The sequence below is a fragment of the Onychostruthus taczanowskii genome, unplaced genomic scaffold (assembly GCF_017590055.1).
Source record: "Onychostruthus taczanowskii isolate IOZ18803 unplaced genomic scaffold, ASM1759005v1 scaffold168, whole genome shotgun sequence".
Taxonomy (NCBI): Eukaryota; Metazoa; Chordata; class Aves; order Passeriformes; family Passeridae; genus Onychostruthus; species Onychostruthus taczanowskii.
In genome coordinates, this window is record NW_024498884.1 from 416561 (window position 1) to 441055 (window position 24495).

Sequence of the window (24495 nt, forward strand, 5' to 3'; positions counted from 1 at the left end):
CATGAGAATGTATCTCAAAGGGTTGTTCTCAGCTTTGGCTCCCTGAAGAACCAAGATAGCACGGAGCCTTGTACCTCCTGGAACTTGGAGCTCTGGAATTTATTTTATCTTTCTGCTTAGGGAAAGGCCATGGAAAATTACTGGGAAAACTAGCTACTAATACAATAGGGGAAAGAATTACAAATACACATGTGAAAAAGGTAGAGAACATAGAAAGCCAGAAAGAAAAAAAGGCAAAACCCAAATGGCATCAGTACAGCAGGTTACTGATTGTGAGGTGACAGTGATCAGCACTTTTCCGACGCCCTAGGATATGAAGGGCCCCAGATCGAGCAATATGCAGAATATATATTCAGATTTGTTAAATAAAAGCAGCATATTGAGATGGCCCGTGGATTCAAATGCCTCATCTCCCTGAAGGTACTTTCCCTGCTTCTGCTCACTGCTGTCAAATACTGCCTTTTGAGACACTTCTGTTCTAGAACATACGAAACAGGACACCTGGACTTTACAATGCATTGCTTAGAAAACCAGGGAGTGAGAAATGGCAACAGTGATTTTGAAGTGAGAGATATAATTATTTGGTAAATGGTATTAATATAAAAAGCTCTTTCAAATCAATTTCTGAAATTACATCTTCAGTTTGCAACAGGATATTTCTACAGGATATACTATTTTGTAACTAGTAAAAGTCACTCAGCAGGGGTTCTCCTGTACTGATGGGCCTCCAGTCTGCAGCATTAAGGCACAGAAACTTACTTGGAATATAGCAAAGCAATCTGTTGAGAAGCCAATTTAGTTTTGTGGTGTTCCTTTGTAAGTCCCAAATGGTCCTTTTTTCTTAGGTACGTCAAGAAGGATGGATAATTTAACATACATTTGTCTTTGTGGAAAGTAATCCACAGTTTGTAGCTGATTTGTAGCTGATTTAGTCCCCACAAACCAAATTATAAATATAGCTTCCAATTTCTGAAATAGTTTTGTGGACTATATTCTTTGATTTAGAAATTGAATTAGTTGATTTTTATGTTAAAAATGTTTGTCCTTCCTTCATGATCATCATGTGATTGTTCTTTGAGCAACAGAGTAATAACAAAAGTATTCCTTCTTATTGGCAGGATGGGTTGAGAGTATGCAAGGTAAAACAAACATTTAATTTATAAAATAAACCTTCTAGTATAATAAAACTAATTGTTAACACTTTTAATGATTCTAACATGCAAATTCTGTGTTTTTGCATTTCTGTTGCTTTTCCTTCCCCCTAACAAATAGACAAGTGAAATGTAAATTGCAAGGAAGACAACAAAGGTTCTTGTACTTAGTTGAGATATAAATATTCAAAATATCACACAGAAAGGAAATCTTAACAGTTATCAAACAAACCTAACTGGACATTTTATAAGACAAATTTTTTGTAATTGCATCTAAAACTATTCAAAAAGGCTTGACTGTTTCTGGGGTTTAGAAGATCCTGCATTATTTCATTTTTTTTAATAACTATGCAGCAAATAACTTTTTGTCTATCAATCTCTCACTTAAACATTATGTATGCAGTGCATGTAAATTCATTGTTAAATAATTTTAAAGTCTGAGACATATTATCCTTTAAAACTTTGTCTGACCAATAACATCCTTCATTCTTAACCCAAAAATAAACCAACCAACCAACCAACCAACCAAACAAGGATAAAACTCCACTTCCATACCATATAGCATAGTTCCCTCATTTTCACGCAGTCCCTAAAACTATTTTTGTCTGTTCTTAAAATCAATCAACACTGTGTTATTTTAAGTGAGGTTGCATGCTTCTAACAAAAATATAACAACACACCAAAAAAAAAAAAAAAACCCAAACAAAAAAAAAAAAAAAAAACAAACAAAAAAAACCCCACAAAACCAAAACCAGAACAACCCAAAAAAAGCAAAACCAAGCAAACAAAAAACCCCAAGCAATGATAAATAATAATTGGTTCATACCACTTCAATACTTCAAAATTTACTAAAAAAATAAAGTCTGTTAAATATTTTTAAAATGTTGAAATTAGTGTTGAGATACATATGACTGTATAATAAAATATTATTTTAAAAGGTATTAAAGTCCTCTGACACTTTCTTATGAGTTTTGAATGCACTGTTAGTTGATTATCGAGAACCCAGGATTTGAATTTTGGTATAACAAATGGTAGATGAAGGAATTAATATTTTGAAAAAATGGTTAGGTAAAGACAAAGGGGGAAGGGACATGTAATTTTCTCTGCAAAGAGAAATGTGAGCCTGCTGATCACTCTGAAACAAGTTTGATGTAGCATATATACAGTTCCATTTGAAGTACAAACTGCATAGCAGTAAACTCAAGTTTTAGATCTTTATGGATATAAGCTACACAGGTTTGTAATGGTGTTAACAAACAGCACTGATAAAGGGTTCCCTGTAACTATGCTTAAGTGTCTTAGTTTTCTGGCTTATTCAAAATAATCATTATTCTCTTGGATAACTATTTGTTAGGAAAAATGCATGTATTATTTATACATTTATATGAATTTAAAATCCTGAAGAAGCTGCATAAGACAAGGTACCCATGCCTGATACTGCCAACTGGCACCCTCAGTGTCAGAACACTTCCAGTTTTATGTTATTGAAACCACTTTGCAGGAGCATATGATACTGTCTTGTCAAAACAAAGAAAATATAAGAAATCTGCTGCCGTAGACCATAACAATAGGCATCACAGACAAGCTATACTTAACCTATAGCAAAGGCTGTATTTAATAATAGGAATCAAAGAAAACAGTGGGTAGTGAGCAGTTTGCTGCTTCCACATAATATAGAAGAAGAACACATTACTTAAATACATAAATAAAAGATTATTTTCAGGAAGCATTTCAGCAGAATGCTAAAGGATGTGCTTTAATACACTTGCCAAGAATGACCTCTTTTTCACAAAATTTGTTAATTTGCTAAGAAAATAGTAGTAGAGGAAACATGATTTTGAGAAAGAAATCCCAATGCCAATCAAAAAACTAGTTGTAGATGTTGATTAAACTGTTAAAGGCAGAATTAAATTGAATTATAGCTCTCACTATCTACAGATGGTGGTTATGTGCAACATCAATTTACCTGTCATAATGGTTTAGTGTGCTGGTCCATAATTTTTCAAAAAAATTACTCTTTAGATTTTATGATGTTGTGAGGCACCCCAAGAAGCCACAAGGACCTCTTCCACCCTCACATGGATGCTCCGTGCCTGGAAATGTTCAAGGCCAGGGTGGATGCAGCTCTGAGCAACCTGGTCCAGTGACAGGTGTTCTTGTCCACAGCAGAGTTGTTGGAACAAATACACCTTTAGGGTCCTTCCAAGGCAGGCCATTCTATAACTCTGTGATGATCAGCAGAAATTCCATTGGCCTGGGAGGCTGATGGATAACTGAGATTTGAAAAGGCATGACAGTACAAAAGAAAGTACCTCTTGCATATGTTTTTCTTTTCAAGGTGTTCAGGAAATAAAGTTTTTATTTAAGAAGGACATATGGTTAGTTTCAGACTGGAGCTTAAGTAGTTGATAGATATTTGAAACTGCTTGCTAAATATTCTGTAATGGTCAAACAAGTGAAATACCCAAATTATTTTTTCCAAAAAGCTTTATAAAGTAAGACAGAAAGCAACATTATACCTTTGTATTAATTAGTAGGATGATTTCTGAATATGGGTGCAGTTGCGTTAGCACTTCCTTGTCCTGTCCTGCTAAAGAAAACAGAGCTGGTAAATGCAAATCTGCCACTCCAAAACTCATTGAGAGAGATTTAGATGAATAGTTATAATTATTGGTTTGTAATGTAGAGAACATATTGTTATTCTGAGGTGATATTTAATAAAATCATATCCAAATTTTTGAAAGAAGGAAAGGGTCAAGGACACTATATTGCAAAACCTGGAAAATCTTATGAATTTCTTGAAATTAATTTTAAAAATACACAAATTAATGTAAATTAAGTTTTACAATATAATGCTGGACCTGGAACCTATAAAACTTTTCAACAGAAATCAGACACAGCTATATTTATATTCAGCTTAAAGCAAGGAAAAAGTCAGAGATATTGCATTAATCAGATATAGTAATCTGTGTTTACATAAATCTGTAAACTGGTACAAAGTAGGAGAAGTGCACTAATAGCTTAGCACTCTTTGCTAACTTTTTCTGGTAAGAAGTTAATTTTTCATTTATTTCTTCATTTATAAAAAAAAAGGTATTTGTTGCTAACTAATATAAATACAATTTTTTTTAATTTAATTTCTATAACCTCCAGAAATATATAATATTCTATATATGATATCTAAAATACATATTATTTATAGCAAACAAAAACATGCATGATTTTAAAGAGGTATCTAAAAATATTTTAGGGAATGGTCCTTTAGTGCATGTATTACAAATATATAAGATGTTAAAACCTTGAAAATTAAGCCAGGTTTTTTAGTGCTGATTTTGGTGTGCCAAATAGAAAAGAAGGATTTTTTCTTTTGAATAATCTTACAAGTACTTGTGCAGCCAGTTGTTCATCATATTTTCATCTGATGATGCATTTCACAATATCTTGGCTATAATAATATTCAGGTCATGCCAAAAAAGGAAGCAAGTTAATTCTAAATTTGGACAGGAAAAAAAGAAAAGGTAACCAGTTAAATGCTCTGCCTGATGACAATGCTGAAATCTTTGTAAACTTCTTTGCATCATTCAAAGGCCAAAAATGCTGACAGCACAAAATGAAAATTTTGTTTGAATTTAAATGGCCCCTGAACCTACAGGATCCTATCAGATTCTTTCAATGTAATGCCTGGGAAGCCACTGTCTGGCAGAAGCTCAGGTCATTTCTACAACCCTTCCTTGTCCCCCTGCAATAAAAAAATCTTTTCTTCCCAGCTGATATTTCACACTTTGTAATTTGGCTACTAAATGGGAAAAGTCTCCAAAATGTTGCAAACTAAAGTGAAGAGTTTGAGCATGTTCTATGAAAACTAAAATGCATACATGCATAAATGTTTTCACTTTTTCTCCTCAGGATTTGCTCCTATTAACCCTTGCACATATAAGAAAACAATTTTTTTAAGAAATGTATATGCTAAGTACCTCTTCAGAAAAAATGTATTTCATGTTACATAAACACACACTTATTGTGGTACTTATGAATCAAAATATTATTTCAAAATGTAAAAGCTAGTGACATGACTAAACATTTAAACTAGATAGATTTAAAAACAACAACAACAAAAAAGCTCAGGTAAGTGCATGGATGCATTAGCATTAAAGCTGTTCATAATTTTGGTAAATGCAAAAGAATACTAACAAGAGAGTTAAAACTATCAATAAATAATAATGAAGTACATTTTCCCTACAGGAATATAATAACAATAAACATTAGAATTATGGGGTTTTTTTCTGCAAGTCAGTGTAACTGCTTCATCACTTTGAGTTAGTGATTCAGTGACAAATAAATCCTTTGAAATTCTTCTGTATGCTTCTTATATTTTAGGTCCATGCCTTCCATATATAGAAAAACTATTTTAACATTCATTGAAATAAATGTTTCTGGAAAAGAAATGTAAAAACAAATGCAGAACTAATTTGCAGGATTAGCAAATTAACATCCCATCTAAGTATTTAGTGTAGAAATAAGATATTAAGCAGAGACAAATTGAAACACTTTGTGTACAAAGATCCTAAATTTAGAGTGTAAGTTTGGGGCATGAGAGTGAGTAATTCTCTGGATTTGGGAATAACATTCATTTTCTCCTATGAAATATTTGTTTTAACATTTTGACAGCCATGTCAGAAGGTAAAGGCAGAATGGGTATAAAATGTAGTCCAAGGCTTTCATAGGTTTAGTAAAGATTCAATTTTTTTTGGCAATAGAAGAAGATAATTACTCTTGCCTGTTTTTAAAATAACAATTCCTTCAATGTAGGTTTTTCAAAACTATTGAGAAAGCAAATCAACATTAAAAAATCAAAACTAAGTGTAAGTCAGCTTGTTTTATTTTTTCCTTTCATGTTTAATTTTTTTCCAATTATTTTTTACATTTCATCCAAATGGCTATACTTATTTTCTGTGTATGTTTGAGACCTCCCTCATTCAGTTGTCCATGTGATGAACAAGGCATGCTGAACTAGAGAAACAGATACACATTATAAATAGTAAATTATTGCATGTATTCTGCTATAAGATGATAGTTATTTGGTATACAAAATACTTAATTTTTGACAACTTTCTCTACCATTGCACTTTGTTTGAAAACCTGGCAGGAGATATGCACTCATCTGAAAAGCCAAAGTAGACAGCTTGCAAAAAACAAGGTGACATTCTACATAAGCTTTTAGTGAATAAATTATACAGAGGAAAGCAAACCCCAAAAGTTCCTGGGTTTTAAGCAATATAAAACCTTTGTTTAATTAATTGTTTATGACAAATAGCCCTTTTCCTTTTTTTCCTCACAGTTTGCCACAGACAGATGTCTTTAGTCTGCACAGTGCAGCATGCACTCTCTAAAGAAAACAGACAGAAATAGAGAGAAGGCTTGACAGCAAATGTTCTGTTCACACCTTCACAATAAAAAAGCAAATGAACTTCTAGGTTTTCTAAAAACTTTTTGTTTTCTTTCAGAAAAGAAAAGCTGAAAGGCTGCATTCTGTGGTACTGACAACATTAACAGGTTGGTTTTTCTCAGGTCAATAGCAATTCCATTAATTTGCACAGCAACCAATCTGCAGAAGCCAGCAACACTGACTGGCCATTAAATATCATTTTGGGCATGCTCATAATGTGCTTCCAAGCTCAGACACAAACACCATTCACACAAGAGTTTCTGGGCCATTTTTGATGTAGAAGATAATTTAACAGGATATGTCACCTGCAGAAGGTGACATATCCTGTTAAATAATATTATATCTAACTATAACTGGATATGGACATAGATGAAAGTCAGGATATTTATAACATATATAGCTGGAACATTTTCCATGGATTACAGAGAGAACATCGTAGGCTGGAGGAGAGGAGAGATTGAGTGAGAGATGGGAAAAAGCAGAATAGGACACTTTCTCTTCAGTCATTCTTTGTCATTTTCTCTTTTTTATTAACTTGTCCAGTCTTCCTTTGATTCTATGCAAACTCTCAGTCCTTGTAGAATAGGTTTTTCTTGTTTGCTGCTACTTACTTGTCATCTCTTTGACATTTTTTAAGGGCTTATAAACAATTTGGCTGTTTGTTCAGGAATACATTTACCCTTTCATAACTTCAGTGATAAAAGAGATAAGCTGTACAATGTGGAGTGTTTTGAAATTAAAAATACTCTGATTTGAGGTCATGCTGTTATCAGACTTTATTTTCAATTGTCTTTTCTAAGGCTTACTCTTGCCTTGGCCAAAAATACCCAGGGACAACATTTGTCCTAAAGGAAGGTTTTCTTTAATTCCTTAGGTCGCATTGTGATCTAAGACGTTGTCCTTTTTTAACAGATTCAGTCTGAAATCATAAAAAGTTGGAGACAGACAACATACTTGAGCAAATACAAAACTGTCTTCAACCCAGAAAGTGCTAACACTTTCCTCCCTTTATAATCACAGAATCATAGAATGGTTTGGGTTGGAAAGGACCTCCAAGACCATCTAGTTCCAACTCCTCTGCCATGGAGAAGGTAGTAGACCAGGTTCTAATAGACCAGGCTGTTCAAACCCCCACCCAACCTGGCCTTAAACATTTTCAGGGATTCACAGCTGCTCTGTGAAAACCTGTTCCTGTGCCTCACCACCCGCACAGCAAGGATTTTTTTTCTAATGTCTAATCTAAATGTATACTTTTGTGATTTTAACCCAATCCCCCTAGTCCTGTCAATACACACTCTTGTACATAGTGTCTTTCCATCTTTCTTGTAGACTCCTGTCAGGTATAGGAAGGTCACAGTTCTCGTGACACATTGAATATTGCCAAGCTCTAAGGACACTGCTAATTGAAAAAAAAAAAAAAAAAAAAAAAAACCAAAAAAAAAAAAAAAAAAAAAAAAACCAAAAAAAAAAAAAAAAAAAAAAAAACAAAAGACACACAAACAAACAAACAAACAAAAACAACAAACAAACATTCTTCTTATTTAACTTAAATTAGACTATTTAAAATTATTGAAAAGTAGGCACTTCTGGCTGTAATAGCATTGCCACGAAATTAGAACACAAATTCCAAACCTTTTGAAAATCAAAATAAATTTTTGAAAGACTTAAGTACAAAATACATTTAAGAAAGCAAAAAAAATGGAAAATTATTTTAAAATTAATGGTGGCAGACTAGCAGAGAAAACAGTGAAAGCATCAAAGAAATAAAGTTCAATAAAGACAGATATGAATGCCATAAACATAGGAAGTATAGCTAAAATAAGGAACTGATCAGGTAGAACCTCAGGGTCACCCATTCTGCCTCCATTTTGATTTTACAGCACAGGAACGATTGCATTAAAGTTTTCTTCATTACAAGGACAAAAATATGAGCTCACAGGAGAATAGATCAGGTTAAATTCCAAGGCATTGTTCTTAATAGGCTATAGGATTGATAGAGAAGACATGCTCTATCTCATAAAATTTGTCTTGCAATATTTATTGACTGTGGAGAAAAATTTACCCCTACACATAGTAAAAGCTATGATAGTTCAAGCATGCTCTTTGGAATAGTAAAAGGCTACGAAAACAGGTAGTACACAGGCTAGATCATTGATCTAGCTTTACTTGGGATTACCATTATTGCATTGCTAAATCAGTAAAACCCAAACCTAAACTAAAAAAAAAAAAAAAAAAATCAAACTGTATAACTAAGTTGTTTTATATCTGAACAATATATGGCAGAATGATGCATCATCATATTTGTTTTCAAAATATACTCAAAGGTTATTGCAAAATATCCCTTTTCCCTTACAGGAGTTTCTCATGAAATTGCCAAAGATTGAGTTCAAGTTTTTTTATTTTTTTTCAAGTACTGTCTTATTATTAAAAAAAAAAAAAATTACAAACAATGAAAAATACAAATTAATCTTTTTAAAAGATAAAAATAGGCTGGAAGAAAGAAAGATTTGGAGGGCAATTTATTTTCTCATTGCTCTAAAATATTCTGTGGCGAAGCAGATAGAAATCAATTTTCTGAAAATGTTACAACAGCTAATGAAAAGTGATGCAAAATATTGTACTTGTACTTTTTTTTCGCCTGAGAATTGATATGAACCATTTGGCAGGTGTTGGTAGATAACAACAAATTGTTAAGCTAATAAAAGCATTAGAGGAATATCTCTCCCAGTAGAATAAAGGACTGCAAAAAATCCATATTAAAATATTTGGTCACTGTAAAATCTTAGTCCGTTTTTTGAATTTAAAATAAACCAAACAAAAAAGCACAACCTAAATACATTTCTAATTCCTTTTGCTCTGAAAATGTCAAAGCAAAATTGACATTCTGACTTTTTCTTCAAAAAGTAGACAATTTTGATAGAGTGGCTTTTTTTTAAACAAGGAGCATGATGCATTCTATATGCATTCATGAATAGCTTTAACTGACAAAGTCTGATTTTATTTTTCTATGAAAAAAAGGGAAAAAGAAAACACTCCATCTTGACTTGTGTTTGAGATTTCCGTTCCTGCTTATTTAAAGACTTTTGCTATTTCCATCTGTATGTGAATTACCTAGTTATACAGACTAATATTGTATGTGTATATATATATAAAGGTCTAAGGATTCACAATGTAAGTATCCACTGCAGTTCACTGTGTCTGATTGCTAATGTCCTCCCATTTGTGAGAAGTCAAAGAATGTGATTAACAAATAACAAGCAAGCACATCAATAAAGCACATCAAGAATATAAGGGATCAACCTGAAAATGACAGCAAAGCTATAATTCAGAACATTATTTCCATCCTAATATTTGAAAAACAATAAAGGAGCAAGATTTATTATTTCCAGTCAGAATCAAAGGGAAACAAAAAGTGCAAAATTTTAAAGGAATACCAGCAAGAGTATTACAATGAATGGATTCTAGCTACTTGATATATCTTCAGCTAACAGGTAAGTTGAGACAACTAGGTTGAACTGGCTTTGCTGAAACTTAAAAACCTCATAAAAGTAACACAAGATGAGATGTGCACACAGGCATATTTTTTTCTTTTCTTGCTTGTTTGTTTCATCTGTTATGAGCCCTTGGGGTGCATAAATAATACTTTGTTTGAAGAAGTTTATGTTTGAAATCACTTTAATCATTCTCTGTCACAGGGCCCCATAGGAAAAAATGTCTCTCAGGTTTACAGGGTAAACAGGAGATTAGAGTCCTAATATTCAGTCTGAGGGGTAAAATCATGTAGTTTCTCCTTAATGAAAAGTTACCAAAACTATCTCTAGTAAACTATATTGTACAGAGTATAATAAAGCACCTAAACTAGAAGCAGTCAGAAATAGGGTAAAAAAAAAAAGCTGAAGTGAACGCAATGATATGAAAAATGTCTTCCTCCATAAGCAGCTACATTTACTGATTAAATAAAACAATACTCAACACAGGACATGAGAATAATAAAATAGGCACAAAGCAATTTCATTGCAGATTTAGGTAATGCTGAAGAATGATATTTGGGACAGCAGTCATTTTGTTGATCACCTAATTACAAAAACAATATTGCATGTGATACCACCACAAGATTTATTTTTTTTAAAGCCACTAGAAAGAAACAAGACAATTTTGGGAACAGAATACATAAGCACCCACACATTAAATAGATTTAGGTTCCACTATATCAAACATGAAAACTTGTCTAAATATCTGAACTTCAAAATTTAGTTTGGCTTGGGAAAACAGACAACTGTATCCTGGACTACATCAAAATAATTGTGATCAGCAGGTCAAGGGAGATTCTGGCTTTGGTGAAATCCCGTCAGAGAACTGCATCAAGCTCTGAGGCTCCCAGCACAGGAAATATGTGGACCTATTGGAGTGGGCTCAGAGAAGAGCCACAAAAAGTATCCAAAGACTGTAGCACCTGTACTAGGAAGACAGGCTGAGGGAACTGCGGTTGTTCAGCCTGGAGAGGAGCTCCAGGGAACCTCACTGCAGCCTGACAGTACCTAAATGGGGCCTACAAGAGGCCCAGAGTGGGACGTGTGGTGACAACACAGCAGGGAATGGCTTCAAACTGAAAGTAGATTTAGATTAATTATAATGAAAAATTTATTTTCTGTGAGGGTGGTGAGGCAGTGGAACTGGAAGCTCTTTTGGCTGGCTAAAAACAGCAAATCACTATTCTCACAGGGGTGGGTAAGCCTATATCAGGGTTTTAGTTTACTTAAGTTCAACAGAGTATAAATAGGAATGGGATATGGTGCAGCAATTTCTGCAGTCTGCTCTAAAAATCCATCCTTTCCTATAGGACACAAGGAAAAAATTAAAAGGAAAAAATTAAAGAAAAAATGCTCTAAGTAATATAGCAAAGTATCTCATAATTTTTTTAAATTGTGAACCACTGCATTTGGATTATCTAACTTTTCTGGTGTAGAAAACAGAGGAGCTGTAAAAAAATTAAAATGTATGTCAAAAACCATTGATGTCTGATTTTCACAGAACAAATAATGACAAAATGTGCATGCATTTTTCAGAACTATCTCACTAGACACTGAATCAGGTAGGTGGAAATTAAATAGAAGTGAGAGGATTTCAATAATATAAAGAGAAAAATGAAGAAGAAATGCACATCCCTGTAAGCTCCAGGGAGAGCCCTCCAGTATCAAAGAATTGTTGCAAGCTGTGGTGGCTTGATCCTGGCTGCACACTAGGTGCCCATCAAAGCCACTCTATCACTTCTCAGCTAAACAGGGGAAAGAAAATATAGCAAAAAGCTTGTGGCTTGAGATAAGAGCTGGGAGATCACTCAGGAATTATTGTCACAGCCAAAAGATGCTTGGTTTTATGTTTTATTGTCAGTCAAATGAGACTTGGATAATGAGAATAAGAAAAAACATGAAAACAGATTTCCCCCCCCCTTCCCCTCCCCTCCCCTCCCCTCCCTTCCCCTCCCCTCCCCTCTCCTTTCTTCTTTTCTTTACCTTTCTTTTCTTATTTTCTTCTTCTCTTTACCTTTCTTTTCTTCATCTTTCTTTTCTTCTTTTATTTTTTCTCTTTTTCTCTTTTTTCTCTTTCTTTTCCCAAATATGAGTATTCTATGTTTGCAAATACAAAAAGAGCTGTTTGTATTAAGGTTTTCTCTGAAGATGGCAAATTGTAATAAGAATCTAAAGATTTACGTGAGAACTGTTATTTGTCTTAGATTATTAAAATTCTGCAGGTACAGAAATGAAAATTATAGTTCATTTTCTCTGATAAGATGAAGAAATTAAACTGTTTTTTTTTCTTGCCTAGTGACTAAAAGAAAGAAAAAGATTGTTGCTCCTTTAGTCTAACTAATTTTTTTATTCTATCTTCAAGTAAATCAAAACTTTGTAGAGGCATGTGTGTGTCTAATTATTTGGTTGAATAATAGAAAAGTCTGTGTAGTGTAAGAACTGAATCATTGGGTTTTTTTTTTTCAATTTAAAAAAAAAAAGGGGGAAAGGAATGTCACTTTCATATAAGCATTGTTAAAACTGTACAATGACAAAATTTTACATATCCTGATTGAGATCTCCTTCATAAAGGTAGATGATAGGAATTTCATGGTAGTATTGTCATAGAAAAAATACCAAATGGTAAAGGAGATAAAAATGTTTGACATGATACAGCATTTTTTTTCTCTCTGCAAGTCTATTTTTAACCTAAATCAGAAGTACTCTTTACAAATGGCATTGAAGTACTTCATTAGAATCAAATAAATTTCTCTTAAATATGTACCGCTAAGATTGAACTTCAAATATAAATGACTCTAGGAAAAGTTTGAATGTTAGGTACTATTCTTATTTCATTCAGAATCACCAGCAAGTATAACCCAGTGTGCTTTAGGATTTGAAACATTTGTTCCACTTTTCAGGAAGGAAATATTTTTGTTTGCCAGCCTGGACACTCCTTCTTCCTGAGCTTTGTCTTTCAATATTTTTCCACATATCAACATAAACAATAATTAATGTCCTTAGCACACAATTAAATCATTAATTTGCCCTCCTGAGTTTAGATCATCTATATTTCTTCTATGACAAAGTTATTTGCATGTTTGAAATCCTCTTCGTTTTGGGTCAGTATTTAAGTATCTTGAATATCTCAGATTACAAATGAGCAGCATACTCCATGCCCCCTTTCTCCATATATTGTGGGTAGAATTAAAAGCATCTTTCTGTCTTTGATCAACAATTCCAGACCCTTGAAACAAAATCAGTTTTTCTTTTTGTACTGCAAATTCTATATCAACATTAAGGATTTTAATTTGCCATGGTTGTGATTCCCAAAACACAAGCTGAAGCTTTATTTTGGAAAAAATTATATTAAAATCTACAGTATGTGTCTTTTTAATCTGTCTTCTACTGAACATAATTCCTGAAAGGGTTTACATATTTGGCTTAGTTTTGTTGGGTTTTGTTTATTTTTTGCCTTTAAATAGAGGTTATTTAGAGTGCCAAGCTGAGGAACAAATCAGGCCAATAAGAAAAGCAGCACTCCTTTTTCCCTCCATTTCCTTTGTTCCCTTTTCCCTTTTCTCTTCCTTTTTCTCTTTTCCCCTTTTTCCCTCTTCCCCCTCTCCTTTCCCTTTTCCATTTTTCCTTTTTTTCCTTTTCTTCTTTCTCGTAACATCTACAAGTTTGTTCAGTTCTAAGTCATATCACACTACTGTCAGCACAGTTTATTCATTCCTTAATGAGTGTTTGAGGGTGAAGTGTACTTTTCAATTTTGAAAGAAATATAAAATATATGATTTTGAATTGTTCGCTTGTATTATTGCAACTAATCTTAAAAAATTAGGACCATTTCATTCCTTTTCCTTTAGCTGCCTTCATTATTTTTCTTGATACCTTTTCTCAGTCTTCCAGCTGTGCTGATGAGAATTTCCTACTTTTATGCAAATGCATACCCTTTATATCATAAAAACTGATGAAGATAAGACCACAACTTAAAGAAAACATGAAAACTATTCTTTGAAAAAAGGTTGTTTCTAGCTTTACATAATTAAGTTCCTACTCTCAGGAGAAGGTAAAAAACCTCCTGAGATAACCTGCATGGTGTTTGATTACAAAAATGCAAAAACAGACAAAAAGCTGTGAATGTGCTATGGTAAAATAAATATATTAAGAGTAATTTCTGTATAACAAATGCTGAACTAACAAGAAGAGTTGTTGCATCTCATAACTAACCTCACTACTCCCTTATTTCTATTTTACTGTCTAATTATTTTGCTTTCCCATAACCAAGTCAGTAATGCGACCTAGGCAGTCACACAAGGATGAGTTGAACTCTCTGACTTTCACTCAAAATCTCTGTACAGCACTGTCTTGGAAAAGTGGACTGCAAATACAACACAGTCAGAAAGACCTGTTGTTCTTACTAGGTTTAAATCACCAGCTGAAGTGATGGAAAGTCACTGCACTGCATCTGGTCTTCCCTAAATGTGACAATATGACATTCTCTTCTGTCATCAATCTGACCCAACCCAGTGGGGGCCTGGTGAGACTCAACATTAGGCTGCAAAGTGGAAGGCAGAAGGTAAAAGCATGTCTATGGCACTGTTCTGGATTTTTCTCACAACCTGCTGTCCTGATTCTATGCAATAGTCTCGAATGTGCATTTTGAGATGATAGTGAGACATACTGTATTGATGGCAACATTTGGAGAAGCATCCTTGCCCATATTGAGCAAGAGCAAGATTTTGAGATCCTTCTACTCTAAAAAATTGCAAACATTGTCATCATAATTGTCATCATCTTGGTTTTCAGAAGAAGAAGAAATATTTTTGGTCTCCTGCTGCTGCAAAACCAGAGAGTGGGTCACAATGTTAATACCACCATCTTGACAAGTGCCGGGATACTGACTTGTAAACACATTTGTACTGTGCTGCCCATGTTTTTGAAGAAAGAAAAGAATGGGCGGGGTCATTTTTTTATTTTCATCATCTTCGGTGCTACTCATTACAGTCTCTAGTTGATTCATTGCCATTTCTGCCATGTGGCTGAATTGTTCAACCTTGGATTTGTTTTATTCAGTAGATATTTCATTGCTGCTGCCTAGGCTGTGGGACTGGAATGCTTGCCTTGAAGTCCATTTTATCCATTACATATACAACAATGCAACATTAAAATTTTGAATACATAAAAACTAATCATTGATGTTGACAAAGGATCATTGAATGTGTACCTCAGCCCAGTATGCAATTTTAAATTCTATTTCATTTTAATTATGTATGAAATTACAATGAAATGAAACAGATGAAACAAGCATATAGGGGCATTACTTACATGCTGTTTTGGTACTTGTTTTTTATATTTGCAGTGGATGATTAAATCATAATAACTTGAAATTTATTTTACACTGATGTCACATTCTTGGTTGTTACATAGTCTTCTTTTGCATACAGCTGCTCTGAGCTACTGGATAATAAGAGAAAATTTTCTAGCTTCACCAAATTATTTCTTCTGCTTAGATATACAGTTGAAATCTTTCTGTGAAAATCAGAACCTCAACTGGGAATGAAGAATAAAAGCTTTTGTAAAGGCAGACACTGCTTTAAATATTAGGCTTCTGGAAGCAGCCCAACAATAAATTTTCATATTATTAATTTCTTAGTCAAATCAATCCGTGTGACATGTACATGTTGGAAAAAAATTACATTCATATCGCTTCCTGCATGTGCATGCATTCCCTAATGACCAAATAAATACAGAAGGATGGATTCACCTGTGAAAACTTCCGACCGTACTGTTTCCTTGGAACCTTTGCCAGCAAAACTCTGAAGGAGAGCAGATGACAAGTGACTTTTTGTTTAATGCACCTAACCTTATAAATGTATGCTTTGAGATACCAGAATGCAGAATCTGAATTTTTTTGCCTTTCTTTCCTCTTGACATAGAAATATATCTGGTAAAACCTCTTTAAGGAAAAGAATTCAAGTTCCCCCATTCCAATATGAATTTTGTAATTTTGCTTCCAAATAAAACATTTTATTATCTGGATTTGTTGTTGCTGCTGTTTTATACCTAGCACAATCTATAGTCTTCACATAGGCTGAAATTATAAAATATCTTTTCTGAATTAAAAAGAGCATGAAGTCCTCTCAAAACTAAAGCAAAAACTACATATATAGGTACCACTAATCAATCTGGATTTAAATAGTGTAGCAATTCTATGAATAATTTTATTTATGAAATTAAAAATATGTATCTTCTCATCTTTACCAGTCTTTCTCCCACAAACAGTTATGTTTGTGGGGAAAATATATTGTGAGCTACTTCTGTGTGCTGATTTGCTTTCTTACCAGAGTTGCTATAAAATTGAAGAATTTTCAAGAAAGATTTATTCCTCCTGTAATTTGTTATTCAAATTCTATTTTTTTTTTTAATAAGCATAAAGGAACATTAATATTTTTTATTGTTCTGATGTTACTGTAGAGGGACCAAGGCAGATTTTCAAGCTGTCTGTAGTACTCCTAGGGAGTCCATTTACTAGCTTGGTATGCGCAGAAATTTTGTGGAACAGAAGAAACTCATCAATGCAAATGTGTGGATAGTTCACACTTGCTTAAATCGGAACAGGAAAGTAAAATGGAAAATGGCTTCTTTGGACTAAGATGGAACACAAAAATTTCACTATTCCATCTGTGATACACAAATTCCAAATAACTAAGCTTTTACACCCCTGCTGTGCTACTGTCTGCTGTTGGAAGTTCCTCTATCACTGCATGCACCATTAAAATTTCCATTAGCAAGTTCTCTACTGGAAATGATCAGGTGTTTTGGTCACAACATCCTTCTTTGGGGCTTTATCTGGGAATCTTTTGTTGCTGTTTCTGAATCACACTAATTTTACCAGTCTATAAGTGACAGCATCTAAATAACCACTCTATTACTTAATTGGTAGGAATAAAATAATTTCTGAAAGGCAATGTGTCCCTTACTAATAACTTTAGTAATCCAATGCTATGTAATTTTTAATAAAATATGTGGGAAACTGTTGACTGCTGTCTCTTGGTGCTTCAGCGTTGTCTTGTGCACAACAAACAGTACATTTGCCTTAAAGTGGGATACCTAACTCTGTGTCCTTATTCTGACTAAAAAAATACTTCTCTTGCTTTTTTCCCCCTTTCATTTATACTCCCTTATTCTGGGGTTAGACAAGACATGCACTCATCAATTACAAAAATTCTGGCAAGAAAATATGAACAATCTGTTTTCCTCGATGATTTATGAATGGCACAGCGTCCTGACAGCAGTGAAGTCTAAGAGTATGAGTCCAGAATCTTATGTCATGTTTATGAAATATATCCATATTAAGGATGTGGCGTCTTGTGTCAAATATGTCATAGAACTTTTAAGCCATGGAGCAACCCAGTTTGGAAAGGACTGCAAAAGACATTCAGCCTATTGTGGGAAAGGGAGCCTAGATGAAATTATCTTGCACACTTCAACTACATTTTGAAAATGTGCAGGGATGGCAATTAACCATATACTTGGAGATGACGTTCCAGTTATTGGTGGTTCTCACTGTAAAAAATTTCTTTCTTACGTTAAGGTGTAACTTATAAACTTTTCCACTTGTATTTTCCATTTGTCCCCTCTGGAAAAGAAAGCCTCCATCCTTTTTGTAGACACCCTTCAGATACTGGAACACTTGGAGTGATCCCCCCAGGGCCTTCAGGGACAAAAGCTTCATTCCAATAGTCTTTCCCCAAGAGCTGTCTCTCCAGCCACTTGGTCATCTTTGTCACTCCCCTTGGTCTGTCTCCAGGCTGTCTGCATCTTTGTTTGATTGTTGGGACCAGAAACTGGACACTACTCCAGGTGCAGCATGACAGGCACTGAGTATTTTGGGATTATCACTTCTCTCTCTGTGCTATTATACACTTGCAGATGTGTTTACCTTCATTGCTGCAGTGCTACACTGACTTGTCCATCTGAACCCTTTCAGCAGGGCTGCTGCCCAGACACACACCTTTGTCATCCCAGGTGTGGAACCTCGCACTTTTCTTCCTTAAATTTCATTCTCTTCTTGATATTTCACTCTCCCAGCCACTCTCCCTCTAGAAAGTATTTTCCCTGATTGTTCTGATCTTTGCTAGGATAGAGCTTTTCTTCCTGTTATTGTGATGTTATTACTGATTTAGTATGAGAATAATGATGATGGCACACAGATATTTTGGTTATTGTTAAGTATGGCTTACCCCGTGTAAGTCAAGGACTCTTCAGCTTCTCATGTCCTACTAGTGAGAAGGCTGAAGGCCCACAAGAAGCTGGAAGGGGACACAGACACGACAGCTGACCTGCATTGGCCACAGAGATACTCCCTGCCGTAGAACATACTTAATATAAAAATGGAGGGGAACTGGCTGGACTTCTGTCAATGAGTGGTCAACAAGTGCATTGTGCATCCAAGGTTTTGTATATTTTAGTTATTTTATGTAATTATTACCAATTTTTTTCTATCCAATTAAACTGAGTCTTCCCATTCCTACCCTTCTGTCTTGGTTTGAGGCAATTTAACAGGCAGACACTTGAAAATAAATTACCTCCCATTTAGTTTTAACCATTCCCCTTTCACAAATAAGAGATGAATGTGAAAATATATAAGTGAGAAAAAGAAAAAAAGCTTTACTAAGAAATGAAACAGCAACAGGTAAATATTACACTAATTATCACTTGATAAAAAGGTGCTGAATTCTCATGGACTCCCCAGGAACAAAATAAAACAAAATGGTTGAGAAGGCCCTCCCCCAAGATGGCACTCTCCATCTTGCTGAGCCACTTGTCCATCTAACCACCCAGTTTCAGGTCATCAGAAACTTGACAAAAGTGCTTTCTATCTCATTGTCAAGGTGAAATGTGAAAACACTGAATGGTCATAGGGCCCTCTGTCAAATCCTGAGAGCCACCTTTGGGCAGGCTTCCCATCTGATTAAAAGCTTTTGAACAGCATGCTCTGACTGCAGCCTGTTAGCTTGTTTCCTATCCATTTCACATCTATCCAACCAATCTGTGTCTTACAATTTTTTCCAGTAGGAGGCAAGGGAAACAGTGTTTTGGTTCATGCCTTGCTGAAGTCCTTGTAAGAAACCTCCACTGCTCTCCCTAAGTTAAGTGATCAGGTTAGTCTGTCATGACTTGATTTTGTTAAACCCATGCTGGCTTTCCCCCATTGACTCTTTATTTGTTTTCTAATAATTTATAAGAAGAATTGTTTCATTACTTTGCCAGATATTGAAGTAAGCCAGTAATTTCCTGGTCCTTGAGTCCTTTTTGTATGTAGGCATGACATTTGCCTTCTTCCAGTAATGAGTGTCATCCCTTGATTTTCACAGCTTATCAAATGTCATAGGCAGTGGCCTTGAAACAGTGCCAGTCACTTCTTTTATTTGACACCTTGTGGTAGATTCTGAGTCCATAAATGTATGTGGGTTGTGTCCTTGCAAGAGATCACAGCTCAGTCCATCTTACAGCACCAGTGTGTCAATGTATGCACCACAGCCTCTTGTTTATGTGATCTAGGGTCCAATGGCACTGGCAAAGACAGAGGCAAAGAGGATACTGAACATCTCTCTCTTTTCAGCAGTATTAGTGAAGTTTCAATCCCTGTTTAGTAATGAACCTTTACCTTCCCCCTTTTACGTAAATGGCAAATCCACCTCCGATTTCTTTCCTATTCCACTGAAAGAGTTTGAGCTTTCCAGTTGTGAGCTTTCCTAACAAGTTTCTATGATTCCTCTGGTGTTCATAACTCATGGGTTTAGTATGAAGCTGCCATTCTTCCTGTTTGTTACCCACATTACTGTTATACATGCACTTAAGGTAGCTGGATAGCTGGACTTAGGTTCCTTCCCTTTGGAAATGGTTGGGGAGCATTCTTCACTACTCTGGTAGGTGTGTTTGTCTGCCTTCTTGCTTATGAATATGCAAGTCTTACTGCTTTGGTCCCTATCCAACAAGTTCATTAATTAGAGGAAATACATTTTAGAAAATTTTTGTGAATAGTATCTTTTCCGACAACTGCAATTTCTGTCAAAATAAAAAACATACTCTTTTCTCAAGTACATGGTAGTCAAAATCTTTGTTTATAGCCCTATGTATAATGGATTGAACTTAACCTGTAGTCTTTTAAATTCAACAGAGGTAAAGTTTTTCCATGTTTTGCAATGGTAAGTTTTCCTGAAGTGAATAATGTGAATTGAATAAAAGAATTGTGGTGTTTCTACCATCTTAAGTATTAGCAAGCCAAAGGAAGAAACAAAATGTTATATAAACTGTGTATACAGATTTAAACTTCTGTTTTGCACACATTTATGTAGGATTTATTGATCAGCAAATTAGACACAAATCATATTTAAATAAATGAAAATCATTAATGTCCATATTGAATATAAACTAGATAAACTTCACTTTTTCATATAATGATCCTCTAAACCATCTAAATATTTCAAATCTTGAGTAATTAATATCAGGTGTGGATTTTTAAGTGATAATCTTTGCAGCATTAAAGTATTTGCTTTTTTCATATTTGTAGCATCTGAAGTTCTTGTCATGATGTTGATTAAAATCGAAAAGAATACTGGTGGCCTTTAAATTAGTTGCTCCTCCTTTCCTCATCTTTTCTTTCCTCATTGATTCATACTTTTTATTTGTGGCATTCATTTTGGAAGCAGGTTTTGAAGATCTTTTTGACTGTTTCCCACTTCAAACAACAGGAATGGAAATTCCTTTTTTTGACAAAACCACAGTGCTTAATATAATGCAATATAATAATATAATTTTCTAGGTCATAACTATGATCATAAAAACAGTAAAGTGCAGTGCATACTATAAACGTTTAAGACTTAAATTCAAGTGAACACTTGAAAAGAAAGTAAGATACTATATATTTGATTTTAACGTTTGTATTTCTCCTGATTTTTGAGCTCTGTTTTTTAAAGAAAAATTTAGAATAATTCAAGACAATTGACTCTTGCCACAAATGGGACATACTTTTGCATTTTATTTTGGAGAGTGTTTTCTGAACATGGACTTAAAGCTAAATCAATAGTCTGAAGAGTTTTGTGGCAGAATTCAGTTAAGTAATACAGGCACAAATAGATTGCACTACATGCAAGTATACTCCCCCATTTTTTAGTCATGGACACTTTTTTTGTGTGCAGACACATCATCTTAGTAGTATCCTAGATGATTCACAGGTAACAATATAGAAATGTCAGTTTCCTTCAATTCTTGTGAACATCTAGATGTCTTCTCAACACCATTGATGTCAAAGCACAGTGAAATTATTGCCTTTAACTAACACTAATAGTAAAAAAAAAAAAAAATCAACAGGAAGAAAACACATCAACCCTGCATCAGACTAACTATGAACTTCTGTTGATTATCCAAGTGGTTTCTTGTCATTGAAATTTCAGTTGGTTAGTCACTTTAAACTGTTCATTTTTGTCAGACTGTCTTTCTAACTTAAGCAAATATTGCAAGGCTACTTTATCAACTTCAAATGAGTTTGAAACATATTTCAACTTTTAATCCCTAAAAATTCAGAGAACTACAGTGAAAAGTTGAAAGAAATACCAAAAAAAAAAAAAAAAAGGCATTTTGTATAAAATAAGAATTGTCTTGGGAAAGAGGAAGCTTAAATGCATTCTGATGTCCAGAAGGTGCTGCAGGAATTGCATCTGGACATTTGAATTCTGTCCATTGATTATCTTGAAAAATTTTCACTGACTGAAGAAAGCTGCCTGTGAGTAGTGCACAAGCTTTCTGTCCAAGCATATCAACAGATTGTGAAAAAAAAGGATAAATGTCTAAAATTCCATTTTTCCAACCGCATTGTTTTGTAACCATAACCATATTTTGTCTCCTAGAGGATATTTAAAAGCAGATTAACAGTGTGTGCAAAAGACTGCTTTAGAATACAAAGGTAGCTGTCTTGAGGAGATCACTCTGCTATTTAGTCCTTGACATACAGGGTCTTGGTAAGGAGGTCTTAATACTAAAGGGAAAGGTCTAGACATAGCAAGAATTTTGTTAAGAATAGCAAACACAAGGTTTGTGCTTGCTATTCTAGATCACAATATGGAAATGTAAACTGGTATGCCCAAACTGATGCACCTAAACTCCTACTGATGCTCTTCTTTTGGTGTATCATACAGCTGAATCAGCTTGTTGCTTTTCAGGCTGACAAAAATTTATGCTCTCCCTTTTTTTTCCCTTACCTAACACAGTCACTGTCTGTTACATCAGGTAGTGTATTAGTTTCTTTTAGTAGGACAAGCAGCACTGTTATTTAAGGGGGCTCATATAAAGAACCTTACAGGGGGAAGGGCAGTACAGAGGCATCAGCACTTCAGGAACAAAGGAGCAGCAAGCCTCTAAATCAATCCTTTCTTTTCCCAAGAGCATTTTTTACTTTGTTCACATCAATTACCTGTTTAGCAACTCAGCCTCAAAGAGAGGAATAGATAAAATTAAAGGAAGATGTGTTACAGTATTGGAAGTGGATGGCTTGGTTTAGAATTGTGCTAGCTTTGCTGTTGAGTAAAAGTATATGAAACTTGCAGTAAGCTTAGATATTCCAACTAAAAAGGTGTTAAGTAAAAATACTGATGAGAAAGCAGTGGGTCTTCTTTTTGAGATCTTCAGGAGCTCAAGAGTTATTTTTTTGCTCTTCTTTTGCTAGCTTAGAACATTCAAATCTTTTGGTGTGAGCTATGCATGTTTGCCTCTAAAACTCACAGAAAAAAAAAAAGGAGAAATAACAGAGTGTAGAGGTGTAGAGATGTTACTGGACCTGAAGGAAGGTGTGTGTTTTTAGTTTTCTACTATGGTTCAAGACATTTTCTACAGATGAATGCTTAAATGCAATGGAAGTTGAGACCAAAAATTATTTTACTCAGTCTGAGAAAAGAACATAAACAGATTAACTAATTTGGAATCAATTCCCATATTAATTACAATTTGAAAAGCTAAAAGCCAGTGGGAAAATCTAATTGAAAAACTAACAATAAACATGGAACATCTACAGCTTCACTACCTTTTCTACATATGTCAGGTGTAAGACTTTGAACCAGCTACATAAAATTAGGTGCACCAAGAAGTACAGTGTAGGGAAATACCATGATTTCTTCATGTAAGAACTAAATTAATTTTTCTTATTTCCATACTTAACTCCCTGAAATTTAAAAATAAGAATGTATTTTGTTAAATTTTCTGAATCACAGATTCTTTTAATCTATTTCTTGAAGGCTTAGAGGTCATTTTTATGGAAACTTTTGGCTTAATATTTCTTTCCTTCTTTATTTCTTAATTGCCACTTATAGATTTTTTTTATATTTCTGAGTCTTGTGACAAAGACTAATATTTCAATAAAAACCTTGAAAATTTCTCCCTGTATGATCCTACCTTACCAATAATCTGGTTTTCCTACAATCATAAAAGTCCTCTGAATTAACACAGAAGACTTCTAAAAATGGGTTTTTTTCTGAGTTTATAAAGAGAAAAACATTTTTGCTAAGCAGACTGACAACTTCTCAAATAAATTATTCACAAAAGCAGAGACTTCAATCTCTTAAAATTTAGTCTATTAAAATTCAACAAAAATATTTAGCATATTTTGATCATAAACACTAGTGATAATCAGGTCTTACCTTTGCTCAGTCTTCTTTTTCAAGGTAGTGTCTTCTTGCTGCTGTTCTAGTTTTTAAACTTATGGTCTTGAGAATTCATTAATAAAGCAGTTGTAAGATTTTTCATCTTTGGTAAGATAATTTTGTAAAATGTTCTGCCTTTGATATCCACCCTGATGCCTCCATCAAGGCAATTTGAGAGCATCTGAAAGAAAAGGGAGGTGTTTTGTTTTATTTATTTTTGGCAGTAGCAAACCACAATTTTAGCCTGTGTTCTTGGAGAACTGGAAGGGAAGGAATGAGTAAGATAAATCACGATGTTACTATATTTTCTGAAAGAGATATTGCTAGATCTTTCATGTGGTGAAGCAGATGCTCAGAAAAAGCATTGAAGTTATCTGTGGTACAGAGACAATGTATCTAGTATTATTTGAAGGGTCATTCAGTGCATCAGCTCCTCTGTTTTTATGAGAGGAGAATTTGTATCCTGAGTAAACATGCAATTAAAGGGAAAAAAAAAAATCAAAAGATCACTGCAGACAGTCTATCCTTAAACTGTGAAACTAAACTCTAGGAGAAAAATCTGTTTGCAGGCATGCAGTTAGCTTACAGATTACATCATGTCCTTCTCATCTGTGTCTCCTTACAGAGATGACATTTCCTTTACAGCAATGTGTCTTCTAAGAAGGCATCAGTGGCTTGTTGGCATG

At 34.2% G+C, this 24495-nt stretch overlaps 2 long non-coding RNA genes across 3 annotated transcripts in view; both read right to left on the reverse strand.

Moving 5' to 3' along the window:
- LOC121333368 overlaps positions 1-12149 on the reverse strand; it is a 70380-nt gene extending 58231 nt beyond the window's left edge. For both annotated transcript variants that reach the window (XR_005952277.1, XR_005952276.1), the window contains exons 1-2: positions 12111-12149; positions 3671-3738 (exon numbers count right to left, since the gene is read on the reverse strand). This is a non-coding gene — a long non-coding RNA (uncharacterized LOC121333368). The remainder of the gene's footprint in view (positions 1-3670; positions 3739-12110) is intronic.
- A 28-nt stretch (positions 12150-12177) lies between these two features.
- Positions 12178-24447, reverse strand: LOC121333369. Its single transcript, XR_005952278.1, has 3 exons — positions 24396-24447; positions 23807-23990; positions 12178-12224 (listed from the first exon to the last, which is right to left on the reverse strand). It is a non-coding gene; the product is annotated as an uncharacterized LOC121333369 (long non-coding RNA).
- Positions 24448-24495: the final 48 nt, after the last annotated feature.